Source organism: Panthera uncia, chromosome B4 (assembly GCF_023721935.1).
Source record: "Panthera uncia isolate 11264 chromosome B4, Puncia_PCG_1.0, whole genome shotgun sequence".
NCBI lineage: Eukaryota > Metazoa > Chordata > Mammalia > Carnivora > Felidae > Panthera > Panthera uncia.
In genome coordinates this window covers 44961051-44980136 of record NC_064809.1, presented here as the reverse complement: position 1 = coordinate 44980136, position 19086 = coordinate 44961051, and the positions used below count along the sequence as shown (strand labels likewise).

General features: G+C 38.4%; 1 protein-coding gene across 9 annotated transcripts in view; it reads left to right on the top strand.

The window, feature by feature from the left end:
• DUSP16 (dual specificity phosphatase 16) overlaps positions 1-19086 on the top strand; it is a 94086-nt gene that overhangs the window by 8268 nt on the left and 66732 nt on the right. Inside the window, exons 3-4 of one of the 9 annotated variants that reach the window (XM_049627080.1) lie at positions 461-1389; positions 3353-3392. The exons of 6 other annotated variants lie outside the window; for them this stretch is intronic. The gene's annotated coding sequence lies outside the window, so the exon portion shown is untranslated. Of the gene's footprint in view, positions 1-460; positions 1390-2960; positions 3018-3352; positions 3393-19086 lie in introns of all 9 variants that reach the window. 2 more of the 9 variants (XM_049627081.1, XM_049627087.1) reach the window with 2 other exon arrangements.

Genomic DNA, 19086 nt, shown 5'->3' with positions numbered 1-19086 from the left:
TCTCTCTTTCTCTCTCTCTTGCTTCTTGGGGGCAGAGAGAGAGAGAATCCCAAGCAGGCTCCACAGTCAGCTTGGAGCCCAATGCGGGGCTCGAACTCAAGAACCGTGATATCATGACCTGAGCCGAAATCAAGAGTCAGACGCTTAACCAACTGAGCCATCCAGGTGTCCCAACAAGTGGTAGATTCTTAAAAGTTAGTTGCAATATTGAATATGAAACCATATCAGTGAATTTTTTATACTCTGTAACATTAAAATTTTGTTGGTCTGTCCTTGAACTTTGGATGGATCTTTGACCTGTATGTGATTTTGAAACATCACGTGTTGGTGATTTGAAAAATAATGGTTTACTGAGTTATGCAGATCTTTCAGATGTTGACATATTTGATTACACAGTATTTAACAAATCACATTCTTTTTTTTTTTTTTTTTTTAATGTTTTTATTTATTTTTGACACAGAGACAGAGCATGATCGGGGAGGGGCAGACACAGAATCTGAAGCGGGCTCCAGGCTCTGAGCTGTCAGCACAGAGCCCGACACGGGGCTCGAACGCACGGAGTGTGAGATCACGACCTGAGCTGAAGTCGGATGCTCAACCGACTGAGACACCCAGGCGCCCCTAAATCACATTCTTTTATATGTCCATTATTCTCATCAAAAAAGTCTTTCAGTGTTAGGAAGTGGTCAAGATTTTGCTGTCAAGTTCAGGTTTTCAAAAATTCTTATTTTATCTTGAAAGCTCAAATTTTATCATTGTCAACAGATATTGTCAGTTTTTTCCTTGAAGTGTCAGGCTCACTTTATTCATGTTAGAGAAAATATCTGCCACATACCTCAGTCTGATTAGCCATTGTCTGCCACTCATTCTTTTAAGCAAAAATGGTATTCTATGAAAAAATCATGGTTTAGCTCCCAACTCAAACAATTGCATAAATGCTTTTCCTTAAGGCAGCTGTTGTAGTAGGTATGCAGCAGAAGTGTTTCTTGTATACTTACCATTTCGTCACACAGTATTAAAAAGACCAAGTTCTCAGGAGTCAGATGCAACAAAAATAATAACTCTGACTGTTTTGGCAAGGACATTGTGAAGTGAAACCGACTTTTTAAAAAAAATGATTGATGTAGTGAAGGATATAATTATTACTAATATAGTTCTGTACTTCTGCCTTGATTTATGCTAAAACACCAGCAGTTTTGCCCACCTTTGCTTTTGTACCATTAGAGCAGATATCAACATGGTTTTTTCAAGATAAATCATGAGACTCAAAACATTATTTAATACTTGGAGTAATTCAACAGCATTTATGTTCGTTGCCAACCATTCACATGAAAGAAGACCTTCTTCGATGATTAGTTGGCATGGATACTAGAAAGTGAAAACAAAACAGTAAGTCCACCCACATCTATGGATCTGTCCACTTATAAAGCATAAGTACCGTCCTTAAGGCAAGATATTAACTTGTAATTCATGTTTGCAACAAAATCTTTAATTTGATGAGATACTGCATCATTTTTTTAAGTGGCACTGCTGTGATTCCTTTTACTAATTTTTCATCCAAAATTCAGCAGTGTTAACCATACCAACCAGTTCAATATGGTTATTTACTTTGTATAATGCTTCAGTGGTCTTTTTATTTCTTAAAACATTTTTTTATGTTTATTTTTGAGAGACATAGATCATGAGCAGGCGAAGGACAGAGAGAGAGGGAGACACAGAATCTGAAGCAGTCTCCAGACTCTGAGCTGTCAGCACAGAGCCCAACTGTGGGCTCGAACCCATGAACTGTGAGATCGTGACCTAAGCCAAAGTCAGATGCTTAACTGACTGAGCCACCCAGGCGGCCCAGCTTTTTTATTTCTAACATGAAAAATCTTTTGGTTTTAAAGAGCTCATCATGTCAATGACTAAAACACTTAATTTCTTTAAACACGAGATGAATTCATTGGGTGATAATGAAGTTGTGGAGATGATAGCAGATATTAGCAGAAATTGCTATTGCTGAGAGCATAGAAGTACTAAGAACACACTCCGTTAATTTCTGAAAACGTACATATTTATGCCTTAAACTTTCTACCTTAGAAAATTAAAAAAACATAAGAATCTGTTAGTTGGCAGCATGATACATTATCATCACACACCACATATCCTCTGGATTCACTGTTGTACACTCATGAGAGAATGAGAGCAAAAAAGGCAGATTACATCTTTGTATTACTAAAAATAATTTTGCCATTGTGGATCCCCCAGAAGGGTCTCAAGGGCCTCCCACCCAAGAGTCTCTGGATCACCCTTTTAAAATGCTGATATAGGGGCGCCTGGGTGACTCGGTTAAGTGTCCAACTCTTGATTTTGGTTCATGATCTCATGGTTCATGAGATTGAGCCCCATGTGGGACTCTGTGCTGACAGCGTGGAGTCTGTTTGGGATTCTCTCCATCTGTGCCCCTCCCCTACTCATATTTGATGTCTCTTAAAAATTAATTAATTTAAAAAATGCTGATATAAACTAGCACCATGTCCTATCATATTTTTAGAGGAGTCTAACATAGACATCTATAGCAATTAAGTAATGTTTCCATCTTGACTGATTAATTTGTCAGGAAGAAGGGAGTATGCGATTGTGTGGGATGAGCCATGTGACCCAGAGACCATAATGGGTGGAAGGTCATAGAACATCAGAAAGTGGTTGGTAAAGGGTAGACGGAAGGGAGGAGTCGGTAAAAGCATTCTACAACTTAACAAAAAATGAGCATTTGTTCTCCTGTTTTTCTTTTTGTAAACTAGAAAAGCTATTAGCCCATATATACGTACATATATAGATATACGTTCATACTCATTTGTGTCTGGGCTCGAACTCAGGACTACTTGGTCTTTTTTTGGGGTGAGGGGAGCAGAGAAGAGACAGTATCGTAATTAAGAGGATGGGTGCTCATCACAGTCATTTGTTTTTCCAACTAGGGAGGCTGTTGACCTTTCTTTCCTGAGGAAGCTGAGGGATGACAGAAGACAAATGAGGTTAGAAAGAAATTCTGAAAGAAGAGTGAGTGGCATAGCCATTGCCGATCATGGGAATAGCTGTAGGCAGAACTGGGCTGTGGACGGAAGTGGAGAGATAAGCACTGGAGAGCAGAGAGGACTGGGGGTGAACTGGGTTCTCCCGTGTTCCGGGCACTGGAAGAAGTACAGAGATGGGTGCAACAGGAGTCTTGGAGCTGAACATGTATTTGAGAGAGTTCTATCAAAATACAGTTAAAACAACTATTTTAAATAATTGCACTGGATAGTCTGCAATTTTTTATGTCTTACCAACATTTAGATTTAATTATTATAACCCATGTATTTAATTACAGTAGGAGAAAATAACAATGCCACGAGTTTGGTGCAATGCTGGTAAGTCTCTAAGCTTTGGTTATGGCATCAGTATATGAAAATAGTGGCCGGGGCAGGTTTGGAACTGAAAATTCAAGAGGGAAGTTTGAATACTTTATTTTTTACTAACAGGAGACCGAAGAGTTTAGTTCCAATAGATCTCCTTTATCAGTTTGTTATATATGTGGTATTTATTTCCAAAAAGGATTTGAGATGGCGGAAGGAAGGATCTAAGTCAATAATCAAGAACAAACATGATTCTAAATTGTGTTTTTTTTCCCCTATTCCCTACTGATGACATTTTAATAGAGACATATAGTTGAGGTATTATAATTAAATTGGTCTTTATTTACTATGCAGGAGAAATATAATCCTGTCCTCTCTTAGTTGCATGTAGCATAAGCAGAGTATATTGTAAAGGGAGTGAGTTTGGGCAGGAAGATCATAGCATGTTAGAGAAAATTTTTTAAAAAATTCAGGACTGCTTTCAGCTGTAGTTAACAGAAAGCCACTAGCAGAGGTTTAAACCATAAGCTGTTTATTATTGCACAGTTCAGAGAAGTTCAGAGGTAGGTGGTCTCTGTTGGTTTAGCTGCTCTGCAGTGTGCTCAAGGCCCCAGCTTTGCTCTGGTCTTTGACTCTGCCATCTTTTTGCATGTTCATTATTGCCACCAGGTAGCAAAATGGCTGCCTCACTTTAGACATCACATCCCTTTTCAAGGCAAGAAAGAAAGGGAACCAAGCAAGCAATCCCTCCTGTGTTTGCCTGACAGAGAACACAGTCTTTCCCGGAGGCATCCATCCTATTTTCTCTGAAGTCTCATATGCTTGAACTGTTTTACAAGACTGCCCCTAGTTCTAGGAGAGGCTGGGGAACTGTGTATGGCTAAGGGAAATGGCATGGTTGGGGTAGTGTGCATCATGTATCATTTCCTAGGCTTTGACACGTTGCATGCTGCCCAGGAAGAACTGGGATTCTGTTAGCAAGTTAGAAGGGAAGCAATGTCTGTTGGGTAGCTTTGTGTCTGTCACAAATATGCAGAAAGGAAAGCCCAAAGGATACTAAGTAATTTGCTGAAACAACTTTCTTTTAGTCTCGAGAGTGTTTTGAGTGTTCCTCCTCAAATAAGGCCATATCTATTTTCTTGTTTTAGTGGAAGGTTATACAGACCTATATCCGTTAGTTCTAGAGCTAATTTAAACACCGTTAGGTCTCAGTCTTAGTGTGACATAAGAATATTGTATTAGATAATCGCAGATATAATCTCCAGTTCTAAAATTCCTGTCTCCTTTTTTTCCCTGTCTTGACCACTCCACATTTATTATCTTTTTTCAGTCAAAAAAGTGAACAGGATTAGAGAGAAGATACGAAAACGTATGGTGTTTCCTAGTCATCTTGATAGCTGCGTAGGATCTTTAATAAAGATCTTGATGGCAGGGCACCTGGGTGGTTCAGTCTGACTCGAATGTCCGACTTTGGCTCAGGCTGTGTATCTCACGGTCTGTGGGTTCAAGCCCTGCTTTAATAAACAGTAAAAAAAAAAAAAAAAAAAAAAAAAAAATTAAAAAAGATCTTGATGGCACAGAAGGTTAAAGTTAAAATGGGGTTTTGACTTTTGAGCAGTTACTTACACTACTACTGCCTCAAGTTTCTGCTGAAAATGAAAACTAAATATTTTTATTTTAATAGAGGAATATGTATATGCATGTGTGTAGTCTATAATCAAAACACCCTGGGTACAGTGTTCTGAGAAATTGCCCTTTGTCCCAACAGGAGGCATTTTATCTTTATTTTTATTTTTTAATTTTTATTTATTTATTTAACATTTTTTTTATGTTTATTTTTGAGAGAGAGACAGAGCCTGAGGTAGGGAGGGGCAGAGAGAGAGAGAGAGGGAGACACAGAATCTGAAGCAGACTCCAGGCTCTAAGCTGTCAGCATAGATAGAGCCTGACATGGGCCTCAAACTCACAGACCTCTAGATCATGACTTGAGCTGAAGTCAGCTACTTAATGGACTGAGCCACCCAGGCGCCCCCAACAGGAGGCATTTTAAACTCTATTGTTAAAAACCTGGTAGAACATCCCCTTTTGCTTGTTGGGCATTTGTTCTTATTTGTTAATACTGTTCACACTGCATATTTGCTTTAGATAAAATTAAAGGACAACCAAAGGAAAGTGATCTCCTTCATGCATTATGGCAACTAAATTTTACTTGATTGAGGCAGAAACTTTGAGGTTTTGAGTGCCTTAAAAAGGGATTCTACTTGTGTTTCAGCAAGAGCAGTGATCTGCTTCCTCATAAAAAATCCTGTCAAGTTTATATGAATTTGGATATACAGTGAGTTGAAAATCATATTCCCACCTCTAGCAAATTGCAGAGCAATTACACTTGCTTATAAAAGAGGCTGTTAAAATGTTAACATAAAAAGTTTTAATCTTCTATCCAACAAAACTCTTATAGAACGATCCCACTGCATTTTATTTGTGGTTTATCAGTATTGGGAGACCCTGGAGATTAACATTGTTAACTGTGGCATTTAGGGGACCGAAAGGCACCTGCACTTTTGGGTGTATTTTTCAGAATAAAATGCATGTATGTATAACAATTTAACAGCTGCTTAAAACAGCTTAGGGGTAGCTTAGGGGCATTTAATTTCGTTACCACAGAATATCCAAATATCAGAAACTTTTTCTTCTACAGAAAGCCTCTTAAGTATGTAATTAAAGCAATTGTTTTCATTTTTCCTTATGTGAATGACTAAGAGCCTTGTTAATGTAAATATTCAGGAAGCTTGATTTTATAACCAACAATAAAAATCTTGTACAGCGGAAAACCCCATCTCTTGTCCGCAGTCCAACTGAAAGACAAACTCAGGCGTTTTTTTTCTGGCAGATGAATGACCCTTGTGGAAGGATCTTAGATGCTGTCAGTGGCTATCTCATTACATAATGTAATTAATGAGATGTTAGTTTAAAGAGAGTATTTTGGGGGGGGGGGGGGGGGGAATTTCCAAGTACAAAATGTAGGCAATGTGGTATTCACTTGCCAGGAAAAAGTAGTTTTATACAAGTTTTTAGTAAAAGTTATTGTGAAATCATTGGAGATTTTTATTATGGAAATGACCTTAATTCATTCATTAAAATAAGCACTTTGGCTTCTGAGTCTGGTAGGCTTTTTTTTCTGGACAAAAGATCCATTCTTTTTGCCCGTGGTCATCAATATGTCATTGTTATCAGCACAAACAAGTATTTACTGAGTGACTTCTAAGAGTGAGGTATTAGAAGGGATGCAAAGAAGTATAGCATGTACTTGGTCATCAAGGAGGTTATACTTGTCACCATCTCTTTATTTTCTACTTTTCATGATTTAAACAAATCACCATAAAAGACTCCTTACTCTTTTCCCCAGGGGTTCTTCAACTAGGGGTCCAGCACACTCTATTTTCCTAGGCTGAGGGATAAAGTCACAATTAGAAGTGGAGGCCAGTCAACTCGAGGTCCTCTCCTGGCCGTTTCCCCTTCCTTCCTATGATTGCAGACTTGCCCTGTTTGCTCTAAGAGGATTGTGCTAGCCGGCTGTTTCTATAGGGTAGTTGGGGAGAAGGAAGACAGGGTCCTGCAGCAGTTCTTGGCTCCTTTCAGAATATGGAAGGTTGTGTGTGGAGGGGTGGGAGGGCCGCTTGGGTGGCTCCATCAGTTAAGTGTGTGATTTCGGCTCAGCTTCATGATCTCATGGTTTGTGAGTTTGAGCCCCACGTGGGGCTCTGTGCCAACAGCTCAGAGCCTGGAGCCTGCTTCAGGTTCTGTGTCTACCTCTCTGTCTCTTCCTCTCTTGCTCGCGTGTGTGCTCTCTCTCTCAAAAATAAATAAACATTAAAAAACAGAATATGAAAGGTTGGGAAGGACACAGCAAGAAAAAGTAAGAGATCTGTTGTCATTTTTTCCTTTTTTTTCTTAGTAAAAACAACATAAAATTTGCCATCTCAACTAGTAGTGTTAAGTACGTTCCCATTGTTGTAAAACATACCTTTAGTATGTTGTAAATTTTTTCACCTTGCAAATCTGAAAACTCTGTACCCATTAAACAACAAATCCATTTCTCCCTTCCCCCAACCCCTGCCTGGTAACCTCCATTCTCCATTCTGTTTCTGTGATTTTGACTATTTTAGATACCTGATGTAGGTGGAATCCTATAGTATTTGTCTTTTCATGACTTGTTATTTTACTTAGCATAATGTCTTCAAGGTTCATCCATGTTATAGCATGTGACAGGATTTCCTTCCTTTTAAAAGCTGATTATCGTATTATCATTTCATGTATAACCATGTTTTGTTTATTCATCTATCGACGGACATTTGAGTTGCTTTTAGTTATGAATAATGCTGCTATGAACATGGGTATACAAATACCTCTTAGAGACCGTGCTTTCAGTTCTATTAGATATATATCTAGAAGTTGAATAGCTGCATCATTTGGTAGTTCTGTTAATTTTTTGAGGAACTACCATGCTGTTTTGCATAATGTTCACACCATTTGATAACTCCATCAACAGTGCACAGTGGTTCTAAATTCTTCACATCCTGGCCAACACTTGCTATTTTCTGTTTTGTTTTGTTTTTTTGAGAATAGCTATTCTCATAGGTGTGAGGTGATAGTTCATTGTAGTTTTGATTTGCATTTCTCTGATGATGCTGAGTGATGATGATGAACATGTTTTCCTATATTCGTTGGCCATTTGTGTATCCTCTTTGGAGAAATGTTTAAGCCCTTTGCCCATTTTTTAGTTGGGTCACTTGATTTTTTTCTTTGTAAGATGCCATTTTCTTTTTAAAATGTGAATTGGCAACTTAGAACTACTCAGAACAGGTGTGATACCGCAGGGATACAAAAGCGGAATGAGTGGAATATAGGAACTGGGGAGTAGCCTCCCCATCTCTAGCCATTACCAACCAGTACAGCTTGCTTAGTTGAGGGCTTTGTATTCCAAAGAGGATTTGAGGTCTCAGGGTCATTCTCCTACTCTTCTCTTCCTCCTTGTTACTTACAAAACCATGGGGGTAGACAAGATGATAACCGAGGTGTTAAAAATTCTTAGGTTTTGAGAGTTACTGCCTTTTACCAACTGACCTCTAGCAGGTAAAATTTCCTTCAAACCTCAGTAACACTGACCCCTAGACTAAGAAATCTTTGTTAATGGCTAATAAGAAGCACTCCACAAAAGCTTTGTCAGATCTTTGGTTTTTTAACTTTTAATTTGACTTATTTTGTTCTTCATACTGTAGTATCACCCTCAAATCCTGAGGCTAAAGATTAGTTCTTTACTGCTATATACAAGTCCTTCAGTGGGTATGTTGTACTTTGCCCTGAAGATATACAGCAGTTGTTGTTTTTTAAAAACCTGCTCACAGTCATGAGGAAATAGAAGTCAAAGTTCATTTGGCAGTGTATTTGTTGTTGTTTTAAATTCATAGCGCAAACAGAACAGCCAGTCTAAATTCAGTGAATTTTTATTTTGGTAAAACTAGCTATTTTTTGTGTGTATGTGTTAAATGCCATCTTTAAAGAAGTACTACCCAGCTGATTATTTATTCCCTGTGGCTTTCATAGTGATATTGTGGTAGTAATTAAAAGAAGTCATCTGATTGTGGTGGTTGAGGTTGAAGGGTACTGTGGACTCTGCTATAGTATGCTTAGAATTACTTTTAGATTTCAAGTACTTGATATTTTTAATTTTTTGCATCTTATTGATACTATTTGGTAGATAACCAATCTTAAGGGAGTTCATCTTAGTTATATGCAGTTATATATTACCGCCATATGGTGCTGTGACTTAAAATGTTGTAATATTAACATCACTCTATGAAGTAATAAGAGAAACAAGTAAAATCCAGTAAACTGAATAGAATGGGTAAGGAATACACATGGTGACCCAGAAAGAGACTGGAATTCATAGTGCTTGCAGTAGAGTTCAAGATATCCAGTCCAGTATTGCCTTTGTGTTTGGCTATCCATGACATCTACATTGCTTTCTGGTATGTTGCTAGGTCTTGATGGAACATTACCAATCCCTGCTTTTGCCAAAATACTGAATAGAGCTGAGTGTGTGAACAGGGGAGGTAAGGCAGGAGTCTAAGGTAACTTCAGAGAGCTACATTGTGGGAAGCTGCCAGAATGTTCAGAGCCACGTAGGTCATTCTTAACCTAGATTATATAGAACTCAAGATTGAAAATGCATTTGATAACATTATGACAATTTCATTGCAAAAGATTATCTAGATCCTGTGGGGCTTCTCATCACTATCTCTCTGATTATGATTGGTGGTTTAGTTGTGAAACAACACAACCACAGGAAAACAGGTAAAGTGAAAAGATAAAACTAACTCATGGCTGGTAATTAGTAGGCCAGAATTCATTAATGTCATCATTATCAAAAAGGTGTGGAATTATCATTATCAAGAGGGTAGAAGATTTCCCTTTCAAATGATAGAATTTCATAAATTTATAATCTATAAAACTATCAGATATTTTCATTATTTATCCAGTTATTTATGTTGGATGGGAAATACAGCATTTTTATACTATAGTTCCGTTTCTGGTTTCTGAAAGTGTATAATGTTACTCTTATTACAACATCAATATCATTTGTAATGGAAATTATTTTCCCTTTTAGATGCTTCAGAATCCGCGTTAAAAAAAAATTTTTTTTTAACATTCATTTTTTTTGAGAGACCGAGAGTGAGTGGGGGAGGGGCAGAGAGAGAGGGAGACACAGAATCTGAAGCAACCTCCAGGCTCTGAACTGACCACACAGAGCTCGATGCGGGGCTTGAACTCATGGACCGTGAGACCATGACCTGAGCCAAAGTCAGACGCTCAACTGATTGAGCCACCCAAGTGCCCCATAGAATCCACATTTTAAAAATTAGAGTGGTACACATGCCTCTAAGACTGTGATTTGCTCACCATTTCTCTAATCTGTTTTGTGTTTGGTGGGGAAAGATTTGCTAGGAAATGTGACTAAAGTGATCATACAATTTTGGCTAGATAGTAGCTTTTACTTTACTTACTTAATTAATTTAAGGTTTATTTATTTTGAGAGAGTGAGAAAGAAGGCGCTTGTCCAAGCAGGGGAGGGGCAGAGAGAGAGGGAGAGAGAGAATCCCAAACAGGCCTTGTGCTGTCAGCCTGGAGCCCAAGAAAGCAGGGCTCAATCTCACAACTGCCAGATCACGACTCGAACTGACATCAAGAGTGAGATGCTTAACCAGCTGAGCCCCCCCAAGCGCCTTAATAATAAGTAAGCTTTTTCTAATTAAATATGGACTATATATGTAAACATTTTGATAGTATTAAGAAATCATTATAATTCACATTAACTATAAAAAAGTAGAAAAATCCTATGACTATCTCAGATTCCAGATGAAGCATTTATTAAATGATACAAAGCTCTTAGCAAAGAAAAATAGGACTTAACTAAATATGATACTAAGTTCTGGTGAGGATGGAGAGCATACAGAATTTTCATGTGTTGCTGGTGGGAGCGCAAAATGGTACCACTGTTTTGGAAAACAGTTTGGCAGTGTCTTTTAAAGATAAGTGTATGCTTCCCATATGACTCATCAGCCCTACTCCTAGGTATTTACTTCAAAATGAAGACTTATGTTCACACAAAAACTTGTATTCAAATGGCTGTGAGCTTTATGTGTAATCACCAAAAAACTAGAAAGAACTGAAATGTCCTACAACTGGTGAATGAATATACAAAGTGTGGTACATCCCTACAAAGTATTGATGTATGCAACAATGTAGATGAACCTTAAAGGCATTATATTGAGTGAAAGACGTGACTCTTGAAAAGTTATGCATGGTATGATTCAATTTAAGTCATATTCTAAAAAGGCAAAACTGTAGATATGGAGAACAGGTGAGTGGTTGCCAGGGTTTGAGGGTAGGGGAAGGTGTTGATTACAAAGGAGTGGCATGGGGGACTTTTGGGTCAAGACTCCTAGAACTGTATACCAGAAAATATGAATTTTACTTTATGTAAATTAAAAATAATACTTTGTTAACAGTAAATTCAGTAATATTCCTAGGTACCAGGTTAATATACAAAATAGGTATTTCTGTATAACAAAATGAAATTTTGAGAAAGATGACATTTCTAATACCAAAAATTCAGATACTGGGGCACCTGGGTGGCTCAGTTGGTTAAGCGTCTGACTTTGGCTCAGGTTATGATCTCATGCTTCGTGAGTTTGAGCCCCACATTGGGCTTTCTGCTGTCAGCACAGAGCTTGCTTTGGATCCTCTGTCTCCCTCTCTCTCTGCCCCTCTCCTGCTTGTTTTCTCTCTTCCTCTTTCTCTCTCTCACAAAAATATTTAAAAAAAATTCAGATACCTAGGACTAAATAAATCTAATAAAACATGTCCTCTAAAACCATTACACATCTGATTCTAAAATTTATATGGAAACATAAACAGCAAGAATAGCCAAGGTAATTGAAGAGAAGCAAAATTGCAGGATTAAACAGACCCATAAAAGTGTGTGTATGCAATATATATAATTATATATATTATGTACATCTATCCATACAAAATTTATTATTAAGGTGGCATTATACAGCAATGTAGAAAGAAAAATCTTTTAAATAAATGATCCTGGGTCAATTGCATATCCTATCCATATCAGAAAAAAACTAGTTTTGACCCCTACTCACATCATCCATAAAATAAATTCCAGGTTGGGGCACCTGAGTGACTCAGTTGAGCATCTGACTCTTGTTTTCGGCTCAGGTCATGATCTCAGGTTTGTGGGATTGAGCCCTGAGTCGGGCTCTGTGTAACAGCACAGAGCTTGCTTGGGATTTTCCCTCTCTCTCTGCCCCACCCCGATACGTGCTCTCTCTCTCAAAATAAATAAATAAATAAACATTAGAAGTAAATAAATATGGGGTGCCTGCATGGCTCAGTTGGCTGAATGTCCAACTTCGGCTCAGGTCATGATCTTGTGGTTCATGAGTTCAAGCCCTGCGTCAGGCTCGCTGTCAGTGCAGAGCCTCCTTGGGATCCTCTGTCCCTCTCTCTTTCTGCCTCTCCCCATTAAACAGTCAGTCAGTCAGTCAATCAGTAAATTCCAGGTCAATGGTAGATCTAACTGTGGAAGGTTAAAAAAAGTTTCTTAGAGGTGCCCAACGTATTAATCATCAAAGAATGCTGAACAGAATCACAGTAAATTACCACTACACACTGAACAGAATAGCTGAAATTTAAGAGCAAACAAATAACAACAAAAAACTTGAAAGCAGCAAGTGTCAGGAAAGATTCAGAGCAACTAGTACTCTCAAACACTGATGGTAGAATTGTAAATTTGTAGAGCTTCTTTGGAAATTTTTTCATATGAGGTTAAAGCTCTTCCTACTTGTCATACCTGTGATCCAGCAAATCTACCCGTAAGTGTAGATCCAACAGAAATGTGTGCTTATGTTCACCAAAGTCCTGTCCAAGGATGTTTATAGCACAATTCATAACAACTGTAAACTGAAAACAACCTATATGGCCTCTCAGTAGAAGAGTGAAAAAATATCCTGTCATCTATTCAGCGAAATACTTATAGCAGTGAACAGGAAAATCTTGGTATTTACAAAAACATGAGCTCAAATATAACGTTGAAGAAAAGAGTTCTAAAATAGGCAAAACCAATCTGTGATATAAGAAGTCAGGATAGTAGTGACCTTTAGGGAAGGAGATTAATTGATGGGTTAGTGTATGAGGCCAACTTCTGGAGTGTTCTATTCCTTGATCAGGATGGTAGTTACATGGGTATGCTAACTTTGTAAGAGCTCTTTGGCTGTATATTCATATTTTTATGCTTTTTGGTAGATGTATTTGTATTTTTAAAAGTTTATTAAAAGATATTTTGAGTTAACTAGGAGAGAATGGCATCCAGATTGTATTAGTTTCTTTTTGCACTGGGAAAATTTGTATTATCAAGTGTTGTAAGAGAGAAAATTATTTCTATCTACAAATAGCTTCATAAATACATGTAGAGAATGGTTTTAAATTCTTTCCTAACTAAAACAAGGCATGCCTGAGCTTCTTAGGTTTTAATTGCTTTTGTTGCTGGGGAGAAATCCATTCTTCCTCTATCCATGTTTTGTTGATTTTTTTTCTTCACAAAACAATAGGTTTTTGAAGTAAGTCACAGAGATGAAAAAGTACAGCATAGGGAATGTAGTCAAAGATATTGTAATAATGTTGTATGGTGACAGATAGTGACTACACTTATTGTGGCAAGTACTGAGTAATATACAGAATTGTCAAATCATTATATTGTATACCTGAAACTAATAAAACGTTGTCAACTATAGTTTAATTAAAACAAATGAACTTAGGTAAATTTTTGGAAACCATTCTACATCAATACATATAGATATTTTTCCATAGGGAATAATACTACACTGATATGATAGTATATTTAACCCATTTATTGTTTGCTGACATTGAGATTGTTTCTGTTTCTGACTTTTTATAATTATAAACTTGTTTTTCAGTGAACTATATTTCACATGTAATATACTTGGGCAAATACTTATATGGGACAAATTATTGGAAGTAGAATTTTTGTACCTTAGAGTATGCATATTTTAAGCTTTTTGTTTGGAAATAATTTTAAACTTACAGAAAAGAAAAAATCAGCTATTAACAGTTTGCTCCCTTTGCTTTATCATCTGTTCTCTCTTCACATATATACATAATACATTTTCCATTTGGGAAGAATTTGGACACATCATGGCCATTTATTCACAAGCACTTCAGTGGGTCTCCAGAGAACAAAGGTATCCTCCTACCCACAGTAGAGCTGTCCACCTAGTAAGCCTAACATTGATTTAATACCCTCATCCAGTCGATCCTTTGTATTCTGGGTCATGTCAGTTGATCCAATAAGATCCTTCACAGCAGGGGCGCCTGGATGGCTCAGTTGGTTAAGTGTCCGACTTCGGCTCAGGTCATGATCTCATGGTTCATGAGTTCGAGCCCCGCGTCGGGCTCTGTGCTGACAGCTCGGAGCCTGGAGCCTGCTTCCGATTCTGTGTCTCCCTCTCTCTCTGACCCTCCCCCCATTCATGCTCTGTCTCTCTCTGTCTCAAAAATAAATGTTAAAAAAAAAAAAAATTTTTTTTTTTAAATAAAAAAAAGATTCTTCACAGCAGTTTTCCCCTCTAGTACAGGACCCGGTTGAAGATCAGATACTGCGTTTACTTGTCATCTATATTTTTAGTTTCCTTTCATTTGCTATAGTACCTTGGCCTTTCTTTGTCTTTCTCTTTTTGATGACAACTTTATTGGGATATAATTTACATACCATAAAATTTACCCTTTAAAAATGTTCAGCTCTAATTTACAACTATAAAATTCTTCCTTTTAAAGTAGAAGAAAAGTCAGTGTTTTTTAGTATTCCCACAGAACTATGCAACCATCACAACTATCTAACTCCAAAACATTTTTATCACCCCTCCCCCCCCCAACCCTGTGTACATTAACAGTCACTTCCCATCACCCCCATCCCACCATCCCAGGTAGCCTCTGGCAACCACTTATCTACTTTCTGTCTTTATAAATTTGCCTCTTCTGGGCATTTCATATATTCATAGTCATATAATATGTAGCCTTTTGTGTCTGGCTTTTTTTTTTCTTTGTTTTCAAAACTTACCCATGTCGTAGCAGGTATCAGTATTCATTCATTTTTATGGCTGAATAATATTCCATTGTGTGGATATATACTACATTTTGCATATCTATTCATCAGTTGCATAGCCTTTCATCCTATAAATGCTGCTATGAACATTCTTGAACAGGTTTTTGTACATGTTTTAATTACTTTTTTCTGATCTAGGCTTTGTATGTCGGTATAGCAGCCAGCAGAACTTTCTTAGTCATGGTTTCCTTTAGGGTTTGTAGTGGATCATGACTAGTCAGAGAAACAACTGTTAGGAAGACATGGACCAGGCAGGGCAGTTTTGTTATTTTGAAGTGGTCTGTTGACCAAAAATCTCGAGGACCTTAAAGTGTAGGCAGCTAACTTCTGTCTACAACTGTTCTAGGTTGTCCAGCTCCTGAGAGCTTATACTTTTTGCCTACCTTACTGGACCTCCCAGTAAAATGGACCAGTTTTAATAATTAGTTCCTCTTCTGTTTTTCCTGCTGACACTCTTTGGAAAATACTGACGGGCAGAAATGTCTGTATAATCTTGTCAGATGTAATTGTCAGAGTTGTAAAGCCGTACTTCCCTTTTATGCTTCTTTTTATGTTTATATTTGTGTTGGGGGAGGTGACAGTGTACCTGAAGGAAGGGACACTGTCTTCCCCCTCCCTCTTTCCCTCCACTAAGTCAGTGCATTGAGAATCTGCAAACTGGCCTCCTCCTGAAGATAAATCTGTGTTAAGTGTTTCCTGGCAGGAAGCAGCCAGCCTCAGGGTTCAGCTGAGAAGTTGCCTCTAGAGTTTGTAGAAGAGTTTGCTGGCTAGTGATGTCCCCAGTCCCTCCAAATTTCTCTTGGCCAGAAGTTATTTGTGAATACAAGGAGATTGTATAGCACCCTAAGGAGTTGGGGTAGGAGAGCATCCAGAGTAAATATAGGTTGGTGAGATTTATCATCTCCTTGTTGCCTTTCAGACGTCACCACTAAAAATTCTTTCTCTTCTCCCACTCTTGGAGCACTCATAGCCTTACAGGTATCTTGTGCACAAATTTTATTTCTGTGCTATTGTCTTAAATTGTATCCTCCAAAGATGCCTGAACAAAAAGATTTGCACAAAAGAGTTGTTCAGAAACTGTTATGTAATGAATGAGTTACAAGTTAGACCCAGTACTCAAGGGAGACAGTCAAATGAGCATTTTCTAGCCTGGTGTTTCTTCTATTGTTTGTTAATAAGGTATATTAGGAATAAAACCTTCTGATTCTGTTCGAATGCTACCTTTTCTTTCCTTAAAAAAAATTTTTTTTGTAACTTTTTTTTTTTTTAGATTTATTTATTTATTTTGAGAGAGAGCGAACAGGAGAGGGGCAGAGAGAGACAGGGAATCCCAAGCCGGCTGTCCACAGTCAGTGCAGAGCCCGACCCCCGGCTCGATCTCCCGAACCATGAGATCATGACCTGAGTGGAAACCAAGAGTCGGATGCTCAACCAACTGAACCACCCAGGCACCCCTCCTTTTTTTTTTTTTTTTAAGTAACTACTGTCATAACTTTGAGAAGGGTGGGGATGTCCTTTATGTAATGTAACATAGATTGTTTGGCTGGAGGCCCAAATCTTGGTTTCCATCATCAGCTTATTAAATGAAGTTTTACAGGATTGGATCAGAGGGAAGTATTGCAAAAGATTGTATGCCCTGTGATTTGCCCTTAGTAATGGGAAATTCCTGGGTGGAGATATTTAACTTGTGTTCATTCACAGGTGAACACTGAACTCTGTCTTGTCGCCTTTCCACTTTTAAAAATCTTCTCTTGATACACCTAGAAACCAGTGAAGAAGGATTGGAACCATAAACTGTTTTATTAAGGCAGGATGTGTTCTGTGCCCTAGCATATCCTTGTGGACTTCTGTTGGGTATTATAAATGAACCATGGTCTTTCATTAGTATTGGAATTCTAGAAACTGTGACATTGAGAATTTTACCTGTTACCTGATGATATGTTCAGAACCCAAGACTTCCAGCAGATATTATAACACATACACTTTGAAGATAGGTGAGATGAATTTCAGTATTATGTATGTTACTCATTTTCTCCACTTCTTAAAAATTTTTTTAAACGTTTATTTTAATTTTGAGAGAGAGAGAGCACACACAAGCAGGGGAGGGGCAGAGAGAGAGGGAGAACACAGAATCTCAAGCAGGCTCCAGGCTCTGAGGTGTCAGCACAGAGCCCGACACAGGGCTTGAATTCACAAACTGCAAGATCATGACCTGAGTTCAAGTTGGCGCTTAACTGACTGAGCCTCCCAGGGGCCCCTTTTCTTTTCTCCTTCTTTTTTTTTTTTTTTTAAATGTTTATTTAGTTTTGAGAGAGAGAGAGAGAACACAAGTGGGGGAGGGACAGAGATAGGGAATCACAGAATCCGAAGCAGGCTCCAGGCTCTGAGCTGTCAGCACAGAGCCCCATGTGGGGCTTGAACTCATGGAGTGCAAGATCATGACCTGAGCTGAAGTCACTCAACCGACTGAGCCACCCAGGTGCCCCTTTTTTCTCCTTCTTAAACTGCACCTTCCAGATGGTCTCTCTTTTGTGGCCCTTCCTTGGGAGGCCTTAGGGAATCAACCTCTAGGGGCGCCTGGGTGGCTCAGTTGATTGAGTGTCCAACTGTAGATATGGAGCTCAGGTGGTGTGGAGCCTGCTTGGGATTCTCTCTGCCACTCCCCCCTCAAAATGGATGAACTTAAAAAAAAACAAAAAACTACCTCTACTTGTTTGTGTAAAAAATACTGATGCCTGGATCCTACTCCCCAGAGGTTCTGGTTTATTTAGGTAATCAGGATATTTAAGAGTTCCCCAGGTGATTTTAATCAGCAGCCAAGGTTCAGAATTACTGCGTTAGCCAAAATACTCCTCCATTAATCCTGTGTTGAGTTATTCCCTTTGTAGCAAGTGTTAGAATTTATAAAGTACTATTTTTTTTTTTTTGCATACTTACTGTGTTCTCACAGTGACCCAGTGAAGCAGACAAACTTCTCCTTTCAGGGTTCCTTATTTTTCATGAATGTTCTGTGGAGGCTTGTCTCATCATTTTGTTCTCTACTTCTTACATGGCTATTTCTTTTTTCTTTTTCTTTTTCTTTTTTCTTTTTTTTAAGATTTTACTTTTAAGTAATCTACACTCAATGTGGGGTGCTAACCCACAACCTTTGGATCAAGAGTCACAATTGCTCCTCACATGGCTTTTTATCTGCAATTTCATGGCAGGCTGGCATTTTGGTGAGACGGTCTCTCCTCACAGCCACACATGTCAGGTGTTTAAAAGGGTGTATTATTTCTCATCTTCTGAAACCTATTGCTTTCTGTACTTTTGAGGAGCCTTTTAAAATTTGCAAAATGGTAGGTCTGTAGGGCTGCGGAAAGCAGTGTTCTTTCGGACCTCTATTTTCTCTTCCACCACTAACGCATTGTGTGACTTTAGGCAAGTACTTAACATTTTGTAAGAGAGAAATTAACCCATCAGGTCTGCACTAGGAATGGAATGGAATTCCTGCTTCAACTGTGAGATTTGAATTGTCTCAGGCTGACATCCCATTCCTCCCATTATTGGCTATTCCCATTGCCATTATTTTCAGTTCAAACACAGCTTTTGTACCTTTTGTCCTCCAGGTGAGAGAGAGACTGAAAATCAGTAGGTCTTGACAACTGATTGAATGTGAACATTGAGAGAACCAAATATATCTTTGGGTCAGTGTGTTTTTAAACTTGCCTAATTGGAAGAACCTCCTGGGGCATTTGTTAAACGTCACAGTCTCTACTTGAGACCCCAAGTATCATTCTCCAGGGAGGGGCCTGAGTGATCATTTTATCTCCTATATGTATTTTTAATATTTGTTTTATTTTTGAGAGAGAGACAGAGTGCTAGCAAGGAAGGGGCAGAGACACACACACTCTCCCCCTCCCCCTCCCCCTACCTCCTCGAGCTCGCAAGAGCGGCGTGGGGGGAAGGGGTGTGGTT